We start from the raw sequence: 20,967 nt of genomic DNA, 5'->3' as shown, positions 1-20,967 counted from the left end.
TGTCTGCTACATTTGCCACACACATAGAAAGTGTAAAAATCCATTAATGATTGTTAATATGTAGGAAAATGTTTATTCCTGCCCATAAATAATTTTTAAATAATGACTATTTGCTACTTCTATGTGTGCTGCAGAATGCAGCATACATAGAAGTAACAAATTGCCATTATTGATTGTTTATGTGCAGGAAGGGACACATTTCTGCACATAAACTGTCATTCTCTGCAATGCAGGCACCCTTGCACTATAGTGCAAGGGTGTCTGCGTTTGTGCTAGGCAGCTAATTTTAGCACCAGGGCTAGGGAAAACACAGGGGTGCTCCGTATTTTAGTAAATACAGCGCATCACTGCTTTTTGAAAATGTCGGACAGAGGCGCTGCCAGATTTGGTGCGGCTCCAACATTTTCTAGTAAACATGCACCTTATTTTTTTAATTTCCTCTCGTCTTGCATCATGTTCCCATAGCTCGTCCCTAGCGTGTCCCTAGCACTAGTTATCCAATTGCAGATTACTGTGCAATTTAAACCAACCGGCGATTGCAGAGGTGAAAAATCCAATATAAATGTGAATAACAGGACATTTAACACATCACAGTCCCAAATCAAACCTCAATTTAAAACAAATCATTATGCTTTTTGTTTTTTGCATGTTATGTCCACTGAATTAGAATACTTCGAAGTTCAGTGTCCTGTAGTTTGTAATACACGTTTACCTGTTTAATGGCACCTTTACTTTACGATTCCTCACAACTGCTGCCTCCCCAGCTGCGAGTTTTCTGTTGTTTCTGCAGTAAGGAAAATACTTTTTACTAGATTGTGCACATGAAATATACACTAAAACACTTTTAAAGCACAGTCTTATGTTCATACAGGGCATCCAGATTTGCAAAAACACATTTCCATATTTATGACTGAAATGTTATTCCCTTGTACTGTAACCGCATCCAGGAAAATTAAATTACGTTTATAGGCTACTGTTTGCTGCCTTTACATTGAATATAGCTTGAGGAACTATACATTATTAATAACGTATTTATGTATTTTTAATTATTCATTCTGTTACTTCCTATTACCACATGTTTAAACATTTGGCATGCTAATCCCATCCTCTCTTAGGAATACAAGACAGGAAACAAAATGCCTTGCACATTGTTTTTTCTTGTTTCTTTTCGTATTTTCAACCTGCAGAAGAATGCAGCTATAGTAAGAATCATCAGTTAAACAAGCACTGGCGAAGCCAATCGATCTGGCTGAAGCATGCAGGTGTATCTTTTTCAAAAATTATTATTGCAAGAATAGGCCCCAAAACTAAAAGCAAAAAAGTTGCCTAAACATGTATGCCATATTCTACCAATGCCAAATTTCAATTGAAAAACACACATTATATATTGTTTATAGAGAACAGAAGTGATGCATTCTTGCAGGCCGGCATGTTTGAAACTGGTTTAGAATCACGTTTTAGTTTTAATGCAGTCAAAACAAAATATGATTGTTATTGATGCAAAAAGATACAATTAGATTTGAATTACTGTAATCTGAAAATATTATTTATATATATAAGAAGAATTACAAAAAATAAAAAATGATAAAGGAAGGAAAGGGAAAAACATTGAGAAAGTAAAACTATGGGACACATGCCCGGGCTCTGAAATGCACTTCATTTTAGGTGGATGTGCACACGTGATCAGGAAAAAACCATTACCCACAGTTCAAGCAGACAATGGCTCAAGTGGACTGACCCCTTGCCCCTGTTTTTTGTTGCGGTGGAAAGAGAAAAAAAATCAGTTACAGTTGGAAATTCAAATGGATGAAGAGTACTGAGCAGTGCCCCTATAAGTATGTTTACATGCGCCATTTTTATGTTTTTATTTTTATTAATCTTTCTCTATCACAGAAGGCTGACAAGACAACAAATGTCTCTAGAATAGCCGTTTAACAAAGTTATAGTAGGCAACTGGACCTGTTGTAATAACAACATGTTGATACGTGGATGAGTATAAAAACATTGTAGTTCACAATATCAATGCTGTAAGATGTTTGATTACTGGTTGAGGTGGTGAAACACTACTCAAACAGCTGATGGAGCAAGGATTAGAAGAAAAGAAACTTGCTTGAATCAACCTCTCGTTAACAAGTAACAACAAGTAGAAATAGAAAAATGAAAAGAGAATTAATATACACACGACCTACATATACGGGGAAAAGGCTTTCTGCTTGCTTAAATAACAAGGAATAATTTGCTGCGTAACTGAGATCCCGCTTGAAACCGAAAATCGTCTTGCGCATGTGCGATCTAATACTGCGTAATAATCATGTGATTTACTCACGTGGGAGAGAAACTCTCACACATGTTGGGCATATGCTTGCCCGGATTTTAAAAGAAGTGTTCGCTACTAATTCTTTGCTTAACAAAAATGAAAATAACATGGGATAGAGTAGAAGTAGGGGTTGAACAGTGATAATAACATATTTGAGAAAATAACCCCTGTTTATGATTCCTTTATCAATAGTGTGCGTTTGGGACTGATATGCTAAACCAAAAGAAAAGATGGCGGGTGAAACATAACACGAGTTGAGTCTGCACAGTATAGTCCGTTGATGACCTGCTGACTGGCTGCCACGAACCAAGGATGGATGCTTGGGAAAGTTCTTCAACTGAAGAAATTATATAAATTTTGTATCTATCTGGTTTTGTGAATGCATGTGAAAGGAAGTGTTCCGTAAATTGAATAAATTAAGTGAGAAGGGTTTATTAAACAAAGAATTAGTTAAGAAATTTGGAAACATCACATGAGGTGATGACACCTTCCCTGCCCTGGCACAATCACAGTTCACGATTCACAGATACTTTCAACCTTTGAGATTGGGGCATGCAAAATTAAAGAGTAAAACTTGAGTGATTTAAGATTAAGTTGGGGAGCTGCAAAGAGAGACATTGAGGCTGAGTGAGGAGTGGGCGAGAGCTGCTGCTGGAGAAATACAGACGGGGAAGATTCAATACTTAAGACAGCCTGTTTAGATTGAAGATTTGCGGAAGAATATAGAGGAGGGAGAGAGTGTAAGAGAAGGGACGCGCTCCGGTGCATCGGGTTCTAGAGAAGTGTTGTAAATATAATCCTATCCTGCATCTGTCCTATAGTCTTTGTCTCCTGACTCTTAATCAGGCGGCCTCCACCAATCCTTTTGGCCAGGGGTTGCGTTTCCTGTCTCACTTTGGTAATTATCATTCTACCTTAAAAATTTGCATATTCAACTGCAATGTATGAATTATTATGTCTTTTATCTCTTCATCAATCACTCCTAAAGCGTTGGGTTTCTTGAATGTATTTGTGTATTTGAATGTCCATTTAAACTGCACACATAGGCTGCAATGGCAGGTCGTGGACATGTTTAAAAGAATACTTGAGTGAGTGGCACAATTACTGTTGTAGGCCCACAAGTAGCATTTAATTTACAGGCCCTAGGTACAGGTAGTACTACTTTACCATGGACTAACACATACATTAAATATGTGAAATGGGTGCAAACCATTTTTTTCATGTTTAAAGGAGGGAGCACAAGCACAGGGCCCTAAAAGCCAACTTAAACTGGTACAGAAAATAGGTGGGTGGAGGCAAAACGTTTGGGGATAACCCTGCAGAAAGGGTGAGGTCCAACAAATGCCCTAAGTGAAGATGTGAATTAAGCTGGCACAAATGACAGTCTCACTAGCATCATGTGACAATTATTCAGAAGATCAAATAAAATGACTGCCACCACAGTGTGTTTTTTCAGAACTGTCTGGTATACAGAGGTTTATTTATCACACTTGTGACTTTTCCTCTCTTGTTCTACTATTTCATTTTCTTTGTGCTATAGATACCATATGTTAATGTGCATTGCTCAGACACCTGTGCCAGTTGGGATGCAAAGGCATAGCCACACCAAGGCCTCCCACACATTTGAAAAGACAACACAATAATTATAAAGGCTGTTGATCTAGAAGACAGGGGCTCCAATTGAAGGGAATGTGCACTCCCACGCTGCCATAACCATGTTAGCAACCCAAGTAATTAACTTGTGGGTTCAGGGAATGCCTGGTACACTGGAGGCATGCTCCACATTAAGGGGTTTATTTATGAGCCCTTGCGTCACTTTTTGTGACGCACCAGCAGCGCAGAAAATGTGCCATGTTGCATAATATTTACAATGTGATGCATCTAGGAAGATCCTTCATTTTGTAAACCCCTGTGCCACAGTATACTTGCGTCAGGAATAATGTATGCCGGGTGTGCCTTCTGATGCAAGTAAGCCTCGTAGAAGTGACGCAGTGAAATCTATGAGATTTCACTGCATCACTACTAGGACACAAATGCGTCAATATCTTACGCCTGCCTCACAGAAGGCGTAAGACTGACGGAGGCACATTTGAAATGGGACTTGCCCTTGCGAGCATACCTATTGATGGAGTTGCGTCACTATTGTGACACACTCCAGCAATGTGTAATTTTGCGCCTACCGATACGTTAGAAATACTGACATATCTGCATCTCCTTGCGACATGATGCGTCATACTGTAAATATGACACATCCAGCATGTCGCAAGGAGGGCGCAATGAAAAACGATGCATCGCTGTTTCATGCAGTGATGCGTCACTTTTCATAAATGAGGCCCTAACTGTTTGGCAACCAGATGTGGCCATGGAACAAGGAGTCACAATTCCACTGGTCCTTGGCAGACTATGGGAGATTACTAGAGGTGAGTGGGGGTGTATCATAGTATTTTGGTTCTTTTTGGTACAGGTTATATTGGAGAGGCAGGTAGGGGCTCCAGAAAGCTCTTTTGCAAACTGTACAATTTACTAGTAAGCTCCTTGGACATGCTGGTAAAACTAATTTAGTCCTTGGCTTAAGGCTGTATTGAGCTAGAATTAGGTGCAAAGAAGGCTTCATTTCATTAAAATGAACTGTAATTGTAAGGGGTAAAGGGCAGTCATTATGCCATCATTGAACTCTGGGGACAGGAATAATTCATGACATCTGTCTGACACTTCAGGAAAGGGAAGGGATTCCTAGGGCTTGCTAACGCAAAAATAACTAGAGCACACTTAGCTGCCGCCTGATTGAAACTGTAATATTGAAACATTCTACAACCCACATTGGAGAACCAGTGATCTAGGAATACTGACAGGGCAAGGTAAATAAGGCCAATAGCAGTCCACCTGATAGGAAAGATGTTGATCCAGTGGCTAACTGGAACCTCTTTGATGATGTAAAATCAGTGAGCTATTTGGGTTAGTTTATAATAATAGCTAATTTTGGCAGCTTAACTATGCCGGGGTAATAATGTTGAATACAGTATGTGTTGGTGAATATCGGAATGTTTTAGTTAGGATGAAGGATGCCGGACATCTAAATTGTCACACGAACTGTACTATGGGTCTTGTAGGCGGTGATCAAGAGGGGAGGGTGAAACTGCAGCGCGTTGAAAAAAAACGGACTAATCTCATACAGGTGTAACAGAAGGGCGGGAATAACTTCAGGCTCAGGGAGGCGGGTTCATAGTATGGAGTTTAAGAGTCTGACGCCAGTATGTTGAGGAAATTGATGAAGGCATGAGAATGCAGGCAATTTGCAAACAGGTACGCACACGCATATGTAACGACGGCGAAAAAAGAATGGGGAAATGCAGTATAGAACATCGATATGTGAAAAGAGGCGTACATGGGAAGGAGCAATTTGGAGGGTAGACAAGGGGAGATTGAATGCTGGTGTAGAAGGTTGCAGGGCACATGGGAAGAAGATAAAGAGGGAAAGGCATCGAAGGGAGTATGGGTATTCAGGTTAATGTGTAGCAGTATGTTACGTTCTAGCGGGAAAACGTTAGTTTATGGAACAGCTCTGTTTTGGTATTTGTGTTATTAATAGTTGAGATGCAGTGGCACTGAGTAATACATATATTTAATAATGTATTTTGCTTTGTAGATAACCCCTGACGAAGGGCCAAACTAAAAGGCCCGAAATGCATTGGGTACATGAATTTTAATGGACATGAACAAAACTTACATGTTCTATCGTGGTGCAGAAGAAGGCTTGGATTAGCATTTCTGCCTCATTTAGAATACAGCTAAATTGTAAGCGTTCCCTCTTGTGACAGAGTAAAAATATGTAAAAGTAAGAAGAATGAAACAAAACATTGATTACTGTGATGAAAATAAAGAAGAAGAACTTGAATGACTTAATTTGTGGCATATTTTGTGATGCCGAGAAAATTATAGCTGTGCACCCGGCGGGGAGTGGAATCACTCCTCCTTTCAGCTTAACTATGCCACCATCCCATTTCTCTTTTCATGACTGCTCAAGGGAAATTTGGTAAGATAGGCTTATTACTCAGATTTAGTTTTGCTTCTATTGCAATCACTTCCTTAAATTACGCTTTGGACCAAAATACTATGGTATCCTGTTAATAGCTGCCTTTCTTTGTAGCACAGTTTACATTGAACAATCCTTTACCCAATCTACTCATGCAGCTGCATTTAAACATTATTAGCATCACCCATCTGCACCAACCGCTTGGGAGCACTACGGTATACAGTTAGGTGCTCATTATGATCCTAGAGAAGGTACTTGAGGGGATGTAGGACCTTACTGGGGAACGCAGATGAGATCTCAACCCTGTAACTGTACTTTTTTTGAACTGTTTGGTATTTCCTTTTACTGCACAATTAAAGTACTTTCATTTTAAATAAATATAAGCAATGAGCTTAAATTTACATTATTGTGTCTGTTGGGTGATGGTGTAAGTCTGAACTGCCCACACTACCATGTTGAAAAGCCATTGGCAGCTCTCCCTTTCTGCCCAGAGAGTCAAGTGCGGAAAGGCTGTCCTTAGCCACCAAAGGCAAACCCCCCCAAGCCAACATGGGTGGGACCCACTAGTCCCTGTCTGCCCTGTGGCCCTCTGAATAGGGACTCACACAGATACAGTTCAGTGAGGGTATTTGTTACTATCAATCAATCAATGCATTTACAAAAGCCTACTACATAACCGTGAGGGTCTCAAGGCGCTGGGGTGGGGGTGGGAGCTGCTACTGGTCGAAAAGCCAGGTCTTCTGAAGGCCAGCAGGTCCTGGGTCTGTTGTAGGCTAGTAGGGAGGGTGTTGCGTGTCTTGGCGGCGAGGTAGGAGAAGGATCTGCCTCCGGCGGTGGTTTTTACCGGATACGGGGAACTGTGGCGAGGGAGAGATTGGCAGAGCGGAGGAAGTGGGTGGGGGTGTAGAAGCTGAGTCGGTCGTTGAGGTATGCTGGTCCGGCGTTGTGAAGGGTTTTGTGTGTGTGGATGAGGAGTTTGAAGGTGATCCTCTTGTTGACTGGGAGCCTTTACAGGCCTCTCAGGTGGGGTGTGATATGGCTGCGTCGGGGATGTAGAGGATCAGTCGTGCAGAGGCGTTCTGGATTGGTTGTAGTCGTCTCAGGAGCTTGGTTGTTGTTCCTGAGTAGAGGGCGTTCCCGTAGTCGAGTCTGCTGGTGACGAGGGCCTGGGTGAAGGTTTTTCTTGTGTCAGAGGAGATCCATTTGAAGATCCTGCGGAGCATTCGGAGGGTGTTGAAGCAGGACACGGAGACGGCGTTGACTTGCTTTGTCATGGAGAGGGAGGAGTCGAGGATGACCTCCAGGTTGCGTGTGTGGTTGGTGGATTCCGGGGCTGTGCCTAACGATGTGGGCCACCAGGAGTCGTCCCAGGCTGATGGGGTGGGCCCGAGGATGAGGACCTCCTTCTTGTCTGAGTTTAGCTTCAGCCTGCTGTCCTTCATCCATTCGGCGACAGCCTTCATTCCTCTGTGGGGGTTGGCTTTGGCAGTGTGGGGGTCTTCAGTAAGGGATATGATCAGCTGGGTGTCGTCGGCGTAGTAGATGATGTTGAGGTTATGTTGTCGTGCGACGTGGGCGAGGGGTGCCTTGTAGATATTGAACAGCGTCGGGCTGAGGGAGGATCCCTGTGGGACGCCGCAGATGATCTCGGTGGTTTTAGAGCGGAAGGGTGGGAGGCGGACGCTCTGGGTTCTGCCGTAGAGGAAGGATGTGGTCCAGGCCAGAGCCTTTCCTTGGATTCCAGCGTCATGGAGGCTTGCTGATAGGATGCGGTGACAGACCGTGTTAAAGGCTGCTGATAGGTCCAGGAGGAAGAGGGCGGCTGTTTCTCCTTTGTCCATCAGGATCCTGATGTCGTTGGTGGCGGCGATGAGGGCGGTCTCGGTGCTGTGGTTGCTGCGGAAGCCGGATTGGGAGGGGTCCAGGATGTTGTTGTCTTCGAGGTAGCGGGTTAGCTGTTTATTGACAATCTTCTACGTGACGTTCGCCGGAAACGGGAGCAGGGAGATGGGCGGGAAGTTCTTGAAGTCCTTGGGCCCGCCTTGTGTTTCTATAGTAGGGTGTTCATCCTGGCGTGCTTCCAGCTTTCTGGTAGGTTGCTGTCTCGAAGGAGATGTTGATTGTTTCCCGGAGGTGGGGCGCGATGGCTGAGCTGGCTTTGTTGAACACGTGGTGAGGGCAAGGGTCGGATGAGGATCCGGAGTGGATGGAGTTCATGGTTTTGATGGTGTCTTCATCACTGACGTTGGACCAGGTGGTCAGGCGACTTATGCGGGTGGAGGTCACAGGGGTGGTGGTCTCGGCACTGGGTGCGGGGGTGTCGGAGTTGGAGCTGTCGTGGATGTCGGTGATCTTGCGGTGAAAGAAGATGGCCAGTGAGTCGCACAGGTCTTGTGATGGTGGAATGTCGTTGGTGTTGGCGCTGGGGTTGGAGAGTACTTTTATGATGCTGAAGAGCTCTTTGGTGTTGTGTGCATTGTTCTCTAGGCGGTCCTTGAAGGCGGTCCTGATGAGTTGGTGGTGGCTGCGGGTGGCGTTCTTGTGGGCTGTGTGGCTTTCTGGTGTTTGGTATATTATCTGCTCATTCAAGAAGTGTAAATAGTGATAATGCATCAGTTGATGGGTCTTTTTAACATCACCTATCAGTACCTCTAGCTGTTAAAAATACATTGGAATGAGTTAGAGATGGGTACAGCACCTACATATTGCGCTGTTTATAGAGAAATATTTCTCAGCATTTTCTGCTTGTCCATATCATACATTTGTTATTTTCTGTACCACTGTTCATACAATAGGCACCCGCACTATCTCTTTCAAACAATTGCATGTTTGGACATTAACTCACTGTCATTTGCATTATCGCGTTCGCATTCTGATCATGGATCAAGTAGTTCCTTTTGAATTTGTTAATCGTAGCGTCACCCGAAGAAGGGCTGGACCCGAAATGCATCGGGGATCATTTCTGTTAACCCTGTGATTCTGAACAATAAGAGTGTTGTTATGAATAAATTATTTTTACCAATGATCTAAAATTAATTGTCTTCAATGAACACTAAGCATACTATTGGATTATGAGATGAAATAAACCGATGAGACATATGAAAATTATTATTCGGTAATTTTTTAGGCAAATATAATTGCACAGGAGTGCTCACATGAGTGAGTCCTTCCAGACAGTAAGGACTTCATTTTCACTCTATTGTTTATAACATGTGTGCCCGTTTGTTCTGATGTAACTTTTTTTCCAAGTAAATTACATAGTTGCTCTATATAGATTCTGAGTGCATAGGCACAATACCCAGATAGTTGGCACTCACAATTCCTATTTTTGGCTGTGGACCCATCTTTCTTTCACAAATTTATTTAGAAATGTACTTTTATTTAATTTTACATATATCATATGTACTTCCGTAATTCCCAATGTATTTCACAATAGTTGGTGCATTATCATTTGTGTTTAATGACATACTAATGTGTAACACATATATTCATGACTTACATAAAATTTCCATGTAAATTCAAAGTTAGACTGACCATAATGTGTGCCTTTTATGTTTAAAGTTAACCATAGTTGGAATGTGTTCACTTTAAGTTAGCCATAGTCACTGTAGGCCCCGATTTGAAAAGCTTCAATTCAAATGAAATGTTGTGCTTCTGCTTGCTGTGTATAAACGTTCTCTCATTTCATGAGCCACGTTCCAAATGCATACTGTTTAAATGTTATAGTTAAGTTCTGTGTGTAGGCCATCTAAAGTTTCTTTTTAATGTGTGAATCAGTACATCTCAGCATCTCTGCTTGAAAGTAGCCGGCGAAGAAGAAATCATCCTTTGGATAATATCTGAGAAGGCCATGAAACTGTAATCTCCCATTGTATGTGTCATGAAATAATGGGTGATACCAAGAGCATCAATAAAGTTCTGTTTTAATTGGTTCCTTCTCTGAAGGAATCGTGCAGAGTATCTTTTTGCTGAATTTCATGTTTTATTGTGTTTCACTGGTTTCACTCACTTAGACTTGCTTCTGTCCACCCTTGGAGGCAGACTTCTCCTTCTCACTCTTGAGACACTATGCTGATTTTACTTCTGCTCACAGAGTTAACCTCTCAAGCAATTACATTTCTTCATTTCTTGATTAGAACCTTTATTTGGTTAGAACCTATATTCACTTACACCTGCTCTTATGAGTTTCCCCGACCTCACTCGAAACTTCAATTTAGCACTACGGTGTTTCCCTTCATGCCAACTGAATCCTTTACAATTTGCCTACTCTGTTGTTCAATAACCTGGCTTTGCATTTACTGTTTGTCTTGTTGGATTATATTTCTTTATGCTGTAATCATGATTAATCTTTTTTTTTTTAAGGAGTTTTATATAGAGCTGGCCGGACCCGGGGGCATTGGAGCGCTATACAGCAGTTTTTCGCAAGAGTCATATAATAGAGTCTGTTATCATGTAATACATATTGGTTCGGAAATCCAAGTGTGCTGTGCAGTATTGAGGCAGTACGTGAGTCCTGAGATTCATCTCGATTAGTGCACGCTGTCTTGGGTTGAACCCCAGCAGTTTTTTGCAAGAGTCATAAGGTAGAGTAGAGAAATATATATATAGGTTCAGAGGTCCAAGAGTACTGTGCAGTATTGAGCTAGTATGTGAGTCCTGAGGTAACCTTGATTGGTGCACTTTGTCTTGGGGTGATCCTTTAAGGGTTAGGCGGAGGAACTAGAGGAGGTTAGAGAGCAGAGTTATAGATATAGGATAAGGAAGTCCAAGTTTGCTGTGCAGTATTGAGGTAGTACGTGTGACCTGAGACAACCTCGATTAGTGCACTTTGTCTTGGGATGAGCCCTTGGGGGGGAGAATCAAGAGGTGGTCAGGAAGCAGGTAGAAGTTAGGTCTTTGTGGTATAATGTCATGGAGCAACGACGAGTAGAGATTTGCATTGAGGCAGTGGTTATCCCTTCGGGAGGGAGGGGTTGAGGAAGAAGAATAGTTTTTCTTCCTTTTTTTAATCAACAACATTCACCATTGAAAATCACGAGCAAGAGACAATACAAATTCCATATTTCCAATCTAGAACACAGGAAATCACGTCGCAATTTACAATATAAGACAAATCAAGGGGTCTCAAGAGTCTCAGGGTCCAGCAGGGGAGTCGGTGGAACACAGATATTGTCTCTGTAGTGGTTCCATGGCCCCCGCACCCTACTCCATTTTCCAGGGCACCCTCTTGCTACAAAGACCGATTTTTCCCTGAACATGCACTAGTCTAGGTCCTCATACTACTTTCCCAACGTAGGTGTCTGGGTGGCCCCCCACTGCTGTGCAATATTCCTTTTCGCTATCATGAATGCCAGAGTTGCCCAATGTGTAGTGTACGCGGTGAGATCCGTAGGTTCCCAAATGTTTAGTAGACACCTGCGAGCCTCGAGATGGAGGACAATATGGAGTACCTCCCGGAACGTGCGCTGTATGGCGTGCCAATAAGACTGTATGTGTGCTCCGGCATCAGGAGGGCCACACATCCCCTCCTATCTAGCCACGCAAATAGTCTCCCCGCCTTATCACCATGTTCAAAGATTCTGCTCTGCGTGTCTGCCCTGCGCCCTGGCTCTGTCCTCTGCTATGCTTTTAAAATCTTCTTGTTTCAGTGTAAGAAGATGTCGTCTTTCGGGTGTCAGTAACTAGGCTAATTCTTCTCCCACTTTCAATACCTATTCCTCAGCTTGCACAAGATCCGCCTGCCTGTCCTTTTCCTTTCCGATAATCGGGGAAAACTATCATCGAGCCTCAATACCTGAATCTTAGTCCCATGGTGCCTCGCATGTCCTTGGGTGTCAGTTTGCTGGTCATGTTCACTCAGTCCTGTGAGCGGGAGGCAGGGTCATCGCTGTTGCGACAGCCGTCTGTGAGACTATGCACCCGGCTCTCCAGCCATTCGGTTGCCACCTCTCGATTCTCAAAAAATCAGGCTTGCCCCTCAGATTCCACGTGAAGGTGCACCGGGAAGAGCATTGGGTATTTAAACCCCCTTTCTCAGAGCGTATTCTTCACCATCAGAAAGGATCTCCTATGCTTCTGTACCATTTGTGTAAAGTCCGGGAAAAAGGTGATGATAGCGTTTTCAAAGTGGACTGGCGGTGCTGTTCTAACAGTTTGTTGGATGACATCTCTATCTCTGAAGTTGAGGACTCGCGCCAAGATGGGGCGTGGAGGAGCCCCTGGCCTGGGGCGCCCCCTGGAACCCAATGTGCCCTCTTGATGACAAAAAACTTACTGAGGCCTTTGGGTTGCAGACACTTGAGGATGAGGTCTTCCACGAATAAATCCGGCGCCTACCCCTCCGCTTTCTCCGGCACTTCCAAAATGCGTAGGTTATTACGTCGGAGTCGCCCTTCATAATCATCCAACTTGAGTGTGGTGAAATTACGGAACGATTGAAGGTCCTGAATGTCACTCTGAGCCTGTGAGATCTCTCCAAATAGGGTTGTTGCTGTAATTTCGACCTGCTTGACCTTTTCATTCAATTTAGTAAGATCAGCCTGAATTAGGTTGACATCGATGGAGAGGGTGTCCATCTTGTGCTCTAGGGAGATCTTTATGTTAGTGATAGCTGCCATGACATCTATAAGGGTCTAATTTGGACTTTCACTCGCAGCGTCGATCATTGATTTACTCCTGATGTTTGAGTCCTGTGGCGATTCTGTGGAAAAGGTGTAGCAGTCAAGTCTATTGGTCTGGATGCTCTTGGAGCCCTTTGACCCAGTGGGCTTGACCCTGTCCATGATTATATCTGCCCGTGACTCGTATAGTGCAAAACAGGTCTTGTTGGTCCCTGGGCTTGGTAGACAGCGTGTGTGAATTAGGTTCTGGACGCGCAAGCCGGCGTTGCTGTCTGGCGTGTGAGACCCAGATGGCAGGATGTACTCACAGTTCTGCCTCGGAGCCACCGTTGGATTCAGTGAGTGGTGTCGCTTCGTTCACTCTGTGCAGCTTCTGGTGGTCATACAGCCAAGATCATGCACCCCTGGATATATGGCGAGATTCGCCCCGATTTAGCTTATTACGGTGGGGTATTTCAGGCTTACTACAAGGCCATGTCAGGGCCGGAGGGGCGCTTCCACCCCGATAAACTCCTCAGTTCTCCGAGTACTGGAGTGGCAGCGTGGGGGCAGGGACCGCAAACAGGCAGCATTAATCACTCCCGAAAAAACCCTTTGCAGCTGTGCCCTTTTCCTCTCACTGGCTTTCTGTGATTGCGCCTCCGTAGCGTTGTGCGAGCTTTTCTCACTCGCCCCTCGTGTATACCTGGGTCCCTCCGCATGTCACTCCGTCGTCAGGGAGGACTGCCAGACGTCACCTCGCAGGAATTCAGACTTTGCGCGGGTCGCGACTCTGGCCCCGGGACTCACCGCTGCAGTGATCCACTCTTACTGGTTCCTCCTCTGGCCACTAGCGACACTCCAGCTCCCCGCTGTAACTTCTCTTCAGGCCCAATATGTGCGGGGCGTGTAACGGCCACCAGCAGGAACGTCGGAGCACGGGAGCTACTAACTGCCGATCCCGCATACCTTCCGCCACAGTTTATTTCGTTTAGACTGCAGATTATGTTGACGGATAGATACAGGGGAGACACGGGTAACAGAGCAGATAGATTAGGCCGCCACTGTGGCCCGCTGCTTGGCCACGACCACGGAAGGGGACTTTTAGGCATTTTTTTAATTTAGTGAAGGACGCAATAGTTATGATATCTGCTGGGATTGAGTTCCAGATTTTGGGATAATTCGGGCGAAGGATCGTGCAGCGCTCTTTTGTTTGCGTGTTTTCATAGGGATGAGAAGTAGGGTATTAGAGCTACTGAGGTTTCTAGTCTGATAAACCCTCTTGAGTTTTGCGGCCAGGTAGTTGGGTTTTCCTGTGTGTAGGGCTTTGTGCGTGAGGCAGGAAGTCCTGAAGCTGACACGCAGTTCGGATGGGAGCCGCTTTAGTTCTCTGAGTGCTGGTCAAATGTGATTGTATTTCTTAATTCCAGTGACCATTCTGGCTGCTGCATTGAGTGTAGTTTTGGGGGGAGCTAGATGGGATTTTGTTGTACCAGTGAGGGTTGCATTCCCATAGTCAAGTCTGGATAATACCACTGCTTGGGTGACTTGTTTGAAAACTTTGGTAGGGATGAATGGTTTAATTTTGTTGAGTAGCTTCAGATAGAGGAAGCCACTCTTGGCGGAGTTTTTGATATGTTTGGCCATGTGGAGTTTTGGGTCTAGGGTGATTCCTAGTGATTTTACTGAGTTTGCCAGAGAGAGATTCATCCCTTTTAGCCATTCTGTAATTTGAGGATTCTCTTGTTTGTTGGAGATGAGGAGTATCTCTGCTTTGTCTTGATTGAATTTTAAGTGATTTAGAGACAGCTAATGTTGGATCTCTTTTAGAGTGACATTTAGTCTGCGGATGTCATCTAAGGAGAAGGTTTCTAGATAGATCTGGGTGTCATCCGCATAAAGGTGGAAAGGGATGTTGACATTTTTAAGAATGGTGGTGAGGGGTTCCATGTATGTGTTGAACAGTTGTGGTGAGAACACTGAGCCTTGTGGGATGCCTCTGGTAACCGGGTGTAGGTTGGAAGTAAAGTTTTTGATTTGTATTCATTTAGCGGTTGCGTAAGACGGAGGAGAATCAGCATAGGACCACCTCATCAGGACCTTCCCTCTCTTATAGAGCCTTTATGAGTATTTGGTGATCAACCGTGTCAAAGGCTGCTGATAGGTTCAGGAGAATGAGTTGGCAGCATTGATCGGTATCGAGGGGTTTGTGGATATCGTCTGTGCTGTTGAAGATCGCGGTGTCAGTGCTATAGCCTTTTCTGAACCCCGATTGGTGGGGTCCAGAAGGTTGATGTTGTCCATGTGCTGAGTCAGTTGCAGGAGGACACATTTTTCGAGGATTTTGGATAGGAGGGGGAGATTGGAGACAGGTCTGAAGTTATTTAGGTCCTGGCCTGTTTTATTTAGTTGTGGCGTGACTTGGCCAACTTTGAATTTGAAGTTAAAACATTTATAAAGCACTCGTATACCAAATGGCCTCTTGGCGCTGAGGATGGACATACTGGAAAAGGCAGAAAGGGAGGCTGCCTATTGTGAGAAAGCGCGTGAAAAAAGCTGGGTCTTAAGAGCCCTGCGAAAGATCGAGTAGGATGCAGCTGTCCTAATACTGAAGGGAAGAGCATTCCAAAAGGCAGGGGCCACGGTGGAGAACCTCATGCCGCCATGTTTTTTTCTCCTAAATCGGGGGACGCACAAGAGAAGCTTGGAGGAGGACCGCATATCCCGGTTAGGAACATAAGCTGTGATTTTTGAAGCTAGAAATGCTGGCCCGGTGCCTGCTGAGGCCTGAAAGATCAAGCATCCCATTTTGAACAAAGAGCGTTCAGAAAGAGGGAGCCAATGTAAGGATTTTAGCAATGGAGTGGCGTGATGATGCTTGCGCAGTTTAAAGATTAGACGAGCACCTTGATTCTGGATCAGTTGGAGACGGCGCAGCTGGTATGCGGGAACTTTGGTGGTATTCAGGTATGATGCCGGTTTCCAGAGAGCTGTTTATGATTCTGTACCAGAAAGTCGCTATGGAGAGTTTCAATTCTTTGGTCAGTTGGGTGGGTATTGGGTCAAGGACGTAGGAGGTGAGTTTGGCAGTGGATATCAGCTTGAGGATCTCAGCTTCCGGGATGGGGTTGAAGGAATTTCATGCGCGTGCTGTCTTTTATCACGGGGGGCAGGCAGGTGGGGTTGGTATTGATGTCTACTGAGAGCTCAATCTTGGTGATTTTTTCCTCAAAGAAGACGGCAAAGTTTTCGTCCAGATCTTTGGAGGCCTGTGTTGAGGATTCGAGGGGCTTGGAGGTTTGTTGCTTGATGATTTTAAACAGTTCGTTGGGTCTATTTTTTGCATTGTCCAGGGCAGAGGTAGAAAAAGGAGGATTTCTCACTGCTGATGTGTTTTTCCTACTTGCTTCAGGCTGCTTTAAGTTGTTCGAGTAGGCTTGCGGAGGGGTTGCTCCTCCATAGTCTTTCTGCAGCTCTAAGTTGTCTCCTTTCATTATTAATTTCCGTGTTGAACCACATCTAGATGGGATGTTCCTGTTTTTTTTATTTCAGTGGGGCTACTTGAAGTAGTGTGGCTCACTGGTTAGAGGCGGCAGACCCGAGAGCAGAGGACGGCCCGGGACCAGGGTTCGATTCCTGGCGCGGCAGGTTTCTGGACCAGGGTCAGCGGACTCGATAATTCTCTCGCCTCGGTGCCCACTCTGATCAGCGATCACACTCGGCAACTCTGGGCATTAGCTTGCCTCATCTTCACTAACGGCCCCACCAGACCGCCGGGGATGCCTGGTCTCACCCTGGAGATACCCATTAAGGGACCATCTCTCAGGGAAGCCAGGAAGGGTTTCGCAGCGGTCGAAGCGCCTTGGGACCCTCCGGGTAAGTAGTGCGCTATATAAATGCCTATACATTTACATATACATTTACTTGATCTAGAATGAAAGTCAAGGTTGTGTTGTAATGGGCAGTGAGTTCAGTGGTGGATAGATCCGCGGAGGAGGAGAGGAGAGAGTTAACCCTTTCTTCAAGGTCATTGATGTTGATCTGAGTGAGGTTTCTGGTCCATTGGCGAGGGTGGTGGTTGGGGGTTGGAGAGTGGTCGGTTAAGTGAGGTGGAAGAGAATTAAGTGGTGATTTGACCAATCCACGGGTAGGGTGTGGTTTATCGTGATTGTGTCGCATTTAGAGATAATGGCATCTAGGATTGCTCCTTTGTTGTGCGTTTTCTCGATGCAGTGTTGGGTAAGGATGTTGTTGAGTAGCACCTCATTCAGGTTCTGGATTAGCATGTTGTTTTCTTCATGCCAGTGTAGTTTGAGGTCGCCCAGAATTAAATTGTTTGCATCTCGGAGAGAGCAGTGGGCCATCAGGTCAGACAGGTATTCAGTGAATGTGGTGGTGTTGCCTGGGGGTGGTAGATAAGTTGGCAGATTAGTGTTTTGTTGTTGCTAGTGTTAATGTTGACGGGTAGGCATTCAAAGGTGTTGTAGTTCAAGAAGCCTATTTCCATCATGGAAATAGTGTTTTTTTGGATGATTGCTTTGCCTCCTCCTCTTTGGTCTTTTCTATCTTTGTTAGTGATTGTAAAACCTGGGGGTACAAGAGTATCTAGAAGAGGTAGGGAGGAGTCATTTAGCCCGATTTCATTGATGAATGCTATGTCTATGTCATGAGTGAGGATGGATTCCACTAGCTCTGTGGCGTGCTCGGTGGCTGATCTGCAGTTTATGAACATGCAGTTGGTAGGGGTCATCTCTGTTTTGGGTTTCTTTTCACTGGGGGCCGTGGGTATGATAGTGCGGGTAGCCTGGGGTCTGGAGGATTTCAGAAGGGTTTGGTCTCTGCCTCGTCCCGTGATCACCTGGATTTTTGGTTGGAGGTTGACTGTAATCAAGTTGTCATATGGGGAGGCGAGGTCTGCCAATTCACACTCCGCCATTGCCTCTCTGGTTCTTTTAGGCCTCTGTGTCAGCTTGGAGAGTGGGGTAGCGATCCATCTCTGGTGGGAGGCCTTCGAGGGCCTTTATTGAGTATAGGTGGGGAAGGCGGGTATATGCGGAGGTTTATGGAACACGGCAAGGTTGGCTAGGATTTTGCTAAAACGCTGGATTATAGTTGCTATTTGGGTTTCAAGCAGGTGAGTCGCTGCTCAGTCTCTAAGTCGGTGTGGGTTTTCTGGGCAGGTATGTTAGACCTGAGGGAGGAGAGACTTGCGTTGTTGGGTTGCTTTTTTGTGGATGTGTTGGCCGTGTGAGTTTTGGGCGGGCGTGGGCGCAGTGTGTTGGGGGTTGTGTAGTTGTGTCAGTGTTTTATTGCATGTGGGATTAGGGAGGTGGATGGGAGTCAGAGATTGCGTGTTGAGGTCGCTCCAGTTGGGTTGAGGGGAGTGGATGTCAAGTGGTGGGAGGGGATGAATGCAGGGGGGGAAGTTGTGGGGTCTTGTTCTCTCTGGTAGTGGTGAGGGTGAGGTTGCAGGGCGAATGGTGGGTGTAGTTACTAGGTAGCACTGGGGTGGTGGGTGAGTTCTGGTGGTGGGTCTGGTTCTTCGGGGGGAGGGGCAGGGGCAGGAAGCAGAGGATGGGGTGAGAGGGGGCAGTCCGGAGGGATGGGAAGAGGGCGTCGAAGGACTCTAGGTTGTCGTTGTTGGCTTGTATCAGGATTGTATTGTTGGAGTAGATGGTCACAGTGGTGTTACCAGTACGTTTAGTGCGGTTAGGAGCTGATAGTGTCAGTTTGGTGCTATGTGAAGTGTTGGTTGTTTTGGAGACATTGAGTTGCGATCTGAGGATGGAGTTCCAAATTTCAGGCCTTTCGGTGTAGAAAATGAAGTCCATTTTTACGTGTCCTTTGGATGGGCAGTGGTAGGTTTCCATGAATAGTTATTCAGGGTGTTATCTGAACAGTTTTTGCTTAAAGTTCTTTTTTGCTTTGGGTGAGAGGTTAGGCGGGAAACTGATCGAGAAGGAGTTCAGGCCGTGCAGTTTTAAGTGCTTCTCAGAAAGGGGGGTGGTATGGGCTGACATGGTGGAAGGCATTGTGTCTAGGTTGGAAGGGGGGCGAGATCCCTCGAGGAGAGATGGGAAACTGTTTCCAGAGCTATCTCTGGGGCATTCGGGCTCTTTTCTCTATAGACTTTGGGTTGGTTTTCCGGGTAAGGCAGAGTCCGAGAGCATTATGGTCAGGACTGTAGGAGGACTTTGTGACTCACTGGTGAAGTTTTCGATTTTCTGGATGGGTTCTGATCCTCAGGTGGCCATCTTGGTGTCAAGCAGTTGTGAGGTGCAGCACCTGGGGTGTGAAGAGGTTGCGAAGACGAGCATGGGGGGGGGTCGCATTACACCTGCTTCTCGGGCCAGGCAGTGGTCAGCGTTGAGGTCATATCCAACGGAAGAGTTTTCCAGCATTGTTTTTGGGTCGAGATTCGGAGCCCTGGGCGGCCATCTTGTGTTTGGCACCAGCAAGGCATAGCATCCGGGGAGAGGAGAAGCCAGTCTCAGCGAGCGGGGGGAGGGGGTCACGCTGCATCAGGATCATGTGATTAGTGATTTATGACTAAATAGATTGATTTTTTATTTTGTGACTTTACTATTCTGGTAATAAAGCCTTCATGATATGCAGTGCCCCTGAGGGATCATCCCTCAGCCCCACTCTTTATAAAACATACATGACACCACTCGCCAGCTTCATTTGATCACAAGACATGATCATCATCTCCTACGCCAATGACATCCAACTCATCTTCTTCCTGTTAGACAAGACAAACACCACCAGAACCTAATTCACCATCTGCATGACCATGGTAGCTGACTGGATGTGAACCAAGTCTGAAGCTCAGCTCTGACTAGGCAGAAGAGCTGGTCTTCGGCAACAAGATGCCACCTAGTGGTGGTTGGAGCTAGGGCCAACACCCACAGACCATGCAAGATAACTTGGGATCATCCTAGATGACAAGCTCAACATGCCAGCACAAGTCAACGCAGAGTTCACCTTCCTGCTACAACATCGTATGCATGCTGCAAAAGATCTTCAAATATTTGCTCAGAGCACAAGACGGACCATCAATCAAGCACTCATCACCAGAGGGCTGGACACCGGCAACCCTCTCTATGCTAGAATCTCCAAACAACTCCTGCACAGACTTCAGACCATCTATAGCACAACGGCAAGACTCATACTATCCTCCCATAGTGCATCTACATAACACCGCACTTCAGGAAGCTGCACCGACTCCTCATTCATAGGTGCAGCCAATTCAAACTTCTCATGCACACATACAAAGTCGTACACACCACAGTAGGACCAGAGATTACCAGAATACCTGAACAACTGCATACACTTTCACCAACAGAGTGGGACCAGAGAGGACCAGAATACCTGACCATCTGCATACACTTTCACCAACCCACCAGACACCTAAGTTCTGCCTCACTCACACACACCCCACATCCGCAAAAGCAAAACTGTAGGTCACTCCTTCGCCTTCATCTCACCAAAGACATGAAACAACCTCCCTCAATACATCAGAGCCTCCTCCTCACTTATTGAGTTTAGCAAGAAACTGGCGACCTGGCTCTTCATATAAGCACCTTGGGGCACACACCTACGCTCTTTGCCAAAGCGCCTGGATAACCTCTCAGGGTTTTAGTGCACTATACAAATCAACATAACATCAACAGTGAAAACAGTAATTTATAAACATTTCAGGGCAGCACCCCAGCTATCAATTCATAACCTTCACCACCTGCATTGCAGAACTGGTGAGGGGTTAGAAATATCAAAGTCTCAATTGTAGGAACTATTATTAAAATGTGGAACACATTGGTTAGTGGTGTAATTTTAAAAGTCCCTAACCGCAAAGGATTGGCACCAGCAACTCATATAGCCAAGTGTGAAATATAAATAAGTCATTGTTCATGCACATGTGAAAATAACAAGAATGGTTAAGTGCCTAATGAAATGAACAACTGGACACAATATCTCATTGCTGTCTGCTATTTTCCATTGCTGTATGTTAGTTTCCA

At 45.3% G+C, this 20,967-nt stretch overlaps 1 protein-coding gene across 1 annotated transcript in view; it reads right to left on the bottom strand.

Moving 5' to 3' along the window:
- The window catches only part of CLNK (cytokine dependent hematopoietic cell linker), a 1,199,791-nt gene that overhangs the window by 1,074,036 nt on the left and 104,788 nt on the right, over window positions 1-20,967 (bottom strand). Inside the window, exon 3 of the mRNA XM_086964527.1 lies at window positions 713-784. The gene's annotated coding sequence lies outside the window, so the exon portion shown is untranslated. The remainder of the gene's footprint in view (window positions 1-712; window positions 785-20,967) is intronic.

The sequence above is a fragment of the Lissotriton vulgaris genome, chromosome 3_2 (assembly GCF_964263255.1).
Source record: "Lissotriton vulgaris chromosome 3_2, aLisVul1.2, whole genome shotgun sequence".
NCBI classification, from domain to species: Eukaryota; Metazoa; Chordata; class Amphibia; order Caudata; family Salamandridae; genus Lissotriton; species Lissotriton vulgaris.
The sequence above is the reverse complement of the archived record's forward strand: the minus strand, read 5'-3'. Positions and strand labels throughout refer to the sequence as shown.